Source organism: Portunus trituberculatus, chromosome 36, assembly GCF_017591435.1.
Source record: "Portunus trituberculatus isolate SZX2019 chromosome 36, ASM1759143v1, whole genome shotgun sequence".
NCBI lineage: Eukaryota > Metazoa > Arthropoda > Malacostraca > Decapoda > Portunidae > Portunus > Portunus trituberculatus.
In genome coordinates, this window is record NC_059290.1 from 9790768 (window position 1) to 9797460 (window position 6693).

A 6693-nucleotide genomic window follows, 5' to 3' on the forward strand; every position below is an offset into this window, starting at 1 on the left:
CACTAACTCTCTCCTTCTCTTTACAGGTGATTACCCGTATCACAGGTCACACCGTGGGACTGTCACCGCTGGAGCAACCCTTCGGAATAAAGTAAAGTACGTTAATTACGGTTTGCTAGGCGTTAGGTGTTAGGCATAGGGCGATAGGCGGCGCGGCTAACCATTCTCTTCCAGGTACATGTTAATTATCTAGTCTTCCCCAGTAATGCCTTGGTTAGCGCACCGTGGCGGCGATCCAGGAGCATCGTGCTGGTGGTGGTGGTGGTGGTGGCGTGGCTGGCTGGCTGTCTGTCTGTCTGTCTGTGGCGGGCGTGCACGTGCTATCATATGGTATGTGAATGATTGAGTTTCGTAGGGTTAGTGAAATGATGGCCCTTGACATTGATTCCTAATGCTTGTGGCTTTATTTAACTGTTTTCGGTGAGCAGTGACTGTGCGGCAGCAGGGGTGAGGAAGGGAGACGTGAGGGGCGGCCAGGTGGTGGTGGACAGTGACCGGCGCCACAGTGACAAGCCTACACGAACATAGTGACAATAGCCATGATAACAACGAAAAGAACAGCGTGTGTGTAGCCTCGGTAAACACGGACACAAGATGGGTTAGGATGTGTGTGTGTGTGGCTGGGGGTGAGTGGGTACCTACTGCTGGTGACGGCAGCAGCCAAGACCAGCCACAGTCTTCACCAGCAGCAAACGTAAGTAATATATTGGTGTAAGTCATCATTTCACGGCGCTGTCATGTCATACCTAACGTTGGTAACCTCCATAACAACATATCAGTGAACTAACACCTGCAGGTACTTCAAAAACCCCAATAATTCAAGCCTTCAATATGTAAACAAGCCAGCTCTCTGACCCGTCACCTCTTTCTCAAGCCATTATCTGCCTCATCTCTCACTCAGCACAGGCCAGACAGGTCACAAAGTGAAGCTACAGATTTACTCTTTCATGTTCGTCATTGAAATATATCAGCAATTGTCTAATTTGTGTGTTATGGAAGCTCAGTGAAGGCAAGGGGGACTGGGATGTGACGTCACGAGCCGCCATGTTGTGACGTCATCAGCGGCTCCCGCCCAAATGTCCCGCCGGTCCCAGACTGTCGACCTCCCCTATTATTTATATTTGTCTCTGTTCATTTATTTCGAGTCACAAGCACCTTTTGACGGTTTCCAATGATAGTGGGTTGTGTTTTGCGTGTGTTCCATGCCTGAGTTGAGTGAAGTGCAGTGATTTAGTGTGTGTTTGGGAGTCAGATGAGAGGGCGAAAATACGCTAAAATTTTTGCCCCCGCTGTGAGTGATTTTTTATTTGAGGTTGTAGCGAAGCGTTTGTGTTTTCAAGAAAGGATTATGATGGAAAAAGTGTGAAAGGCTCCTGATAAGTTAAATATGTGGACTGTAAGAGAGGTTTGTAGCCGTGTTAAAATGTTAAACAACGTCATTTTTTAAATGTTTATTTTTCTAATTGAGCGTGTTGGCGGGTTTTGATATTTTGAAATTATGGTTATAATTTTTGAAAAGCGTTATCAATCCTGTTGAAGGAAATTGGTGGACTTTGGAATTGTTTTTAAGCATGTCGAAGTGTTAACACTTTATTTATTGTATTTTTTGAAATATTTTCATTATTCCTTATTCCGGTAATGTTTTTATATTTTAGGAGTTAGTTTTGATTGGTAACAAGTCAGAATTTATATATTAGCGGTGTCCAGCTGCCTTTTTGGGAATCCTCATTTTCAAAATGGTTTGCGTAACGTATATAAGTGACATCATCAAGGGGGGCGGCCCCCAGCTGGACTCAGACCCACATCCCGTTCCTGGCCGGAGGATGTGGGGGTGTTTGATTGTGAAAGTGTGTGTGTGTGTGTGTGTGTGTGTGTGTGTGTGTGTGTGTGTGTGTGTGTGTGTGTGTGTGTGTGTGTGTGTGTGTGCGTGCGTGCGTCTTCCGTTATAAAGGGTGAGCCCACTCACCAGACCCAACCAATACTCGCTCCCAGCCGAAGGGTGGGTTTGTGGTAGGTGGGGTGGTTGTGTGTGTGTGTGTGTGTGTGTGTGTGTGTGTGTGTGTGTGTGTGTGTGTGTGTGTGTGTGTGTGTGTGTGTGTGTGTGTGTGTGTGTGTGTGTGTGTGTCCGTTATCAAGGGGGAGCCCACCCACCTGACCCAACCAAACACTCGCTCCCAGCCGAAGGGTGGGTTTGTGGTGGTTGTGTGTGTGTGTGGGTGGTGTGTGGTTGTGTGTTGTGTGTGTGTGTGTGTGTGTGTGTGTGTGTGTAATAATAATAACAGTAATAAAGGGTTTATTGAGACAAGCATATCTGTAGCTGAAAATAAACATTTTACAGGAGAAATATCTTAATATTACATGCTTAAAATTCATCACAAATTTAGTCAGTGTCCACGAGTTAATTATTTTGATTATTGTGGGCACTGCACTATTTTTGTATGTGTGTATCCGGGCCGGGCACGTATGGGGAGCGGCTTCTGGTGGCGGACACTGTGGCTGGGAAGGGGGAGCTGCCGGAGGGGAGTAGGCTCCTGTGGGGCCAGTGGAGAAGCTTTGTGGCAAGCTGGTGGAGGAGGTGTTGGTAGCGAGTGTGAAGGGTGGTGAGGTGTAGGGTGTGGAGGGCCTCCTGGTAGGTAGTGTAGTCGTGTGTGTGTGTGTGTGTTTTCCTAAGATTAAGCTTTGTGTATTGTTTGGGTGGTAGCTTTAAGATAACTTTGTTATTTTCTTTAGTTTGCTTGTTTGTTTGTTTTATTTTGTGAGTTACTGTGATAATAATATTGTGTGTGTGTGTGTCTGTCTTGTCTGTGTGGGCGTTGGGGACAGATAGAGAGGATGTTAGAAGAAAACGATCACTCGAAATTTTGGCAAGCGATTAACTGGGCCAGGGAACTAATGGTTTTGTTTTACATTAATTCTCTTTCACTCGTTAACATTTGGTTTTAGGTCAGTGTTGGATGCCTGAGAAGAGAGTTTATATTGTCTAATATTTTTCGAAAGAAATATTAAGTGGAAATGGCTGTATGTTTTGGCAGCATTATAAGTGGAAATGTTTATATACATTTTATATACTTAATTTAGACAGTTTTTTAAAACTAGTTAAGCAGGAGATGTTTTGATGGTTTGGATACTAATTAAAGTATCTATCAAGTCATAAAAAAGTAAGCTCCCTCCCTACCGCCCAGTTCGTCGATATTTTGCCTAATATCTAGTGATTTCTACGTGTTTTCCTGTGTTTCTTTGCTCAGGTGTGTAGATATTAGTAGCAGAAGGAAGAAGGAAAGAGAGATAAAGGAGGGTGAAGAGGAAGGAATGAGAAAGGGAGGAATAGGTGGAGGAGCAGGCAAGCCACAATAGGTACTCTCCCTCCACTTCCTCAATATTTTGCCTAATATCTCATGTTTTCTAAGTGTTTTGATGTGTTTCTAGGCTCAGGCGTGTAGATGGGAGCAGGAGAAGAAAGAACAAAGGAAGAGGACGAAGAAGAAAGGAAAAATGGAAGTGGAAGAAGAGGAGGAGCCAAGCCACAATATTTAGGTAAGTCCCCTTTTTAATGTTACTGTTCTTTATAACGCATTTTTGTGTTTTTGGGTTATATCTAAAAGTATTTTGAGTGTGTTTGGTAGTGTTGCAGGGTGTTTTGGGTGTATTTTGTGTGTTTTCAGTGTGTGTTAGAGATGTTTTAAGTATATTTTACTTATCTTGAGTGTGGTGTAGAGGGTGTTTGAATATATGGGTGTGTTCTGAGTGCGGTTAGGGAATTTTGAGTTGTTGTATGGTGTATTGAGTGTGTTTTAGTTTAGTTTTAAGGGTTTTAAGTGGTCTGTGCATGATATCTATCTTTGATAAGGTTGATATCAATGTAATCTGTCAATACATCCATCAAACCTCCCTTAAAAACCCGTGTGATTCTGATTTGTAAAGCGCAGAGGGCACATATTTTTGAGGGTTGGTTTTTGCGAGTGATTGAAATAGTAGTGTTGAAACAAGTGTCTTTTAGAAATACAACTTAGTCGACCACTGTTTTCAAAGTCCACAGTTAGGAGGAAGTTTGTTCTTAAGAGTGTTTCTGTTTCTGCTTTTGATTTGCTAGATATCATGTTAATCTGTCAATAGATCATCAAACATCCCTGCAAAACTGGAGGGGTTTGGGTGTGTTTTTTTTGGTTTTTTGGGGTGTTTGGGGTGAAAGGGTGTTTTTTGGGGTTTGGGTGTGTTTTTGTGGTGTTTGAGTGTTTTGGGGTTTTGGGGATATTTGGGTGTGTGTTTGGGGTATTTAGGTATGTTTTTTGGGGGGTTTTGAGTGTGTTTTGGGTGTGTTTAAGATGTGTTTGGGTGATGTTTGGATGTGTGTCTCATCTGCATGTTGAAACACTAGCAGGTGGTGTAACTTCATTTATTTATTTATTTTTTTCTTTCTTTCTTTTCAACAACCTCGGCCTTTTTCCCAACCTAACCTAATCTCCCTCTCTCTCCCTGGCAGGTCCAAACACTCTGCACCAAACTATATCATATATATATATATATATATATATATATATATATATATATATATATATATATATATATATATATATATATATATATATATATATATTTTTTTTTTTTTTTTTTTTTTTTTTTTTTTATGTATATTTATTTTTTTCCTCTTTTTTTCAATAATTCCCAGCCCATCCCAGCCTAACCTAGTGCAACAACCCCAGTACTATTCCCTCCCTTTCTTTTGCAGTTCCATTCATGTTTTTTTAATGTTTTTCCTAATATTTTTTCCTGTTTTCTCTTACATTTTCAACAATTTAAGGGCATGCTGTGATCCAGATTTGAAAAATTTATTTAAAAACAAAGTTATAAAATTTATGACTTGAAATTTTGAGGATATTGTAAGCTATAGGTTGTCTTTGAAGTATTTACCTTGTTGTATTGATATGATAATCCAAATATCTTACTTATGGGTTTTAGGGTTCAGATTTTCCTGTATAATCACTCCCAGATCTTTTTCCTCTTTAGTCTTCATTATTTTTTCCTCTCCCATCAAATAGTTCCTTACCGGTCTTCTCTTACTCTTTCCAAGTTCCATTACATGGTATTTGTTGACATTAAACTCCAATTTCCACTCCACTCATAAATCTTGTTTCTATCTTTCTGTAACAGCAAACAGTCCTCCCTGGTTTTGATAACTCTTAGCATCTCTACATCATCACCAAACATATTAATAGAACTGATTACTGTAATGTGAATGTCGTTTACATAAATCTGAAACATAATGGGGGCTAACACTGACCCTTGTGGCACTCTGCTGGTTACTTAACCCCAAGATGAGTATGTATCTCTGATCACAGTTCTCATTTCCCTATCCTTCAAATAATCTCTTGTCCATTGGAGCACGGTTCCTCACAGTCCTCCTACGTTCTCTACTTCCCAAAATAGTCTTCCATGCGGGACTTTATCAAAACCTTTTTATATCCAGGTATACTGTGTCCATCATCCGTCTCTGCTTTCCAGTCCTTCTGTAACCCAGAAGTAGAAGCGTAATAAGTTTGATAAACATGGCTTTATATGTGTGTGTGTGTGTGTGTGTGTGTGTGTGTGTGTGTGATTTACCTAGGTGTAGTTTTCCAGGCTTTACGCTGGTGTGGCCCTGTCTCCATATCTACACTTATCCAATTTTTCTTTAAGCTCTGCACACTCGTTGCTAACACCACTTCTTCACCCAAACTGTTCCACGTCTCACACATCTTTGCGGGAAACTATATCTTTTTAACATCTCCCAGACATCTTCCCTTCCTCAGCTTTTTACTATGCGATCTTGTTGTTTGAATGTCATATTCTTCTCTCAGTCTAACCTAACCTTGTAATTTTATTTATTGATTTATTTATTTTTAACTGACCTAATCTAACCTAACCAAACATTTGCAGGTCCGCAGAAAACGACACGCTGATTTATTTGAAGTCAAGGATGGAGATTAAAACGGCCTTTAAAAACACCACACCCGTTTTGTCCACCGCCATCACCACCTTCTCCCAGATCAAGGAAGTGTATTACGGACTCACACAAAAGGAAGAGGTGCGAGTGAGTGTGTTTGGATGCATTTGGGTGTGTTTTGTGTCTGTTTGGGTGTGTTTTGAGTGTGTTTGGTGTGTTTTGGGGTTCTTGGGAGCATTTGGGATGTGTTTTGAGGTGTTTTGGATGTGTTTTGAGTGTGTTTAGATGTGTTTTGGTATGTTTGGATATATTCAGGTGTGTTTGAGTGTGTTTGGGAGTGTGTTTCATGTGTTTTGGTATGTTTGGGTATATTGAGGTGTCTTTGGGTGTGTTTGAGTCTGTTTGGGTGTGTTTTGAGTGTGTTTGAGTGTGTTTGAGTATGTGTAGGACTAGAAATCATGGCAGGAAGATTAGAAAACAAGGCTGCAGGTTAGATATAAGAAAATATTTCTTTAGTCATAGGGTGGTAGACTTCTGGAATGCATTGCCAGAGAGGGTTGTAAATAGCACTAGTTTGACAATGTTTAAAAACAGATTAGATAAGCACTTAAATTTATTAGATTTATAGTTATGTATAGTGCTGCATGATAGTTTTTATAAGAAATTTACTATAGTTAAACAAGACATGGGGATCACAGATTGTAGAGGAATTCGCTGCAGGACTTAGCCCTGTTAATGGGCCAAATATTTAGAATTAGTATATAATGTATTGT

The 6693-nt window shown here is 40.5% G+C and overlaps 1 long non-coding RNA gene across 8 annotated transcripts in view; it reads left to right on the forward strand.

Annotated features, from left to right (window-relative positions):
• The first annotated feature begins 2520 nt into the window (after nt 1-2520).
• LOC123513426 overlaps nt 2521-6693 on the forward strand; it is a 31729-nt gene continuing 27556 nt past the window's right edge. For 6 of the 8 annotated variants that reach the window (XR_006677350.1, XR_006677352.1, XR_006677354.1 and 3 more), the window contains exons 1-3: nt 2521-2629; nt 3427-3534; nt 5914-6061. This is a non-coding gene — a long non-coding RNA (uncharacterized LOC123513426). The remainder of the gene's footprint in view (nt 2630-3426; nt 3535-5913; nt 6062-6693) is intronic. The other 2 variants (XR_006677349.1, XR_006677348.1) reach the window with 1 other exon arrangement.